Below are 221 nucleotides of genomic sequence, written 5' to 3'. Positions count from 1 at the left end.
TCTGTAACTGAGCTCCTGTGTATCTTTTTTGTTTTTCAAAACAACCAAGAGACAAATGTAGAGTATTATTGATGGAAATTATTCTCATTTAGTGTCAAAATAGAAAGGAATCGCCATCTGGGAAACAACTGGGGAGCTTGGGAAAAGCAGCCTTGGCTAACACCATATTTGGAGAGGATGTGTTCAACCCCTGCCAGTGGGGTCTCAACTCTGAAAACAAA

Source organism: Morone saxatilis, unplaced genomic scaffold, assembly GCF_004916995.1.
Source record: "Morone saxatilis isolate NCDOM2014 unplaced genomic scaffold, NCSU_SB_2.0 Contig4, whole genome shotgun sequence".
Classification (NCBI taxonomy): domain Eukaryota; kingdom Metazoa; phylum Chordata; class Actinopteri; family Moronidae; genus Morone; species Morone saxatilis.
This window is presented reverse-complemented; position numbering follows the sequence as displayed.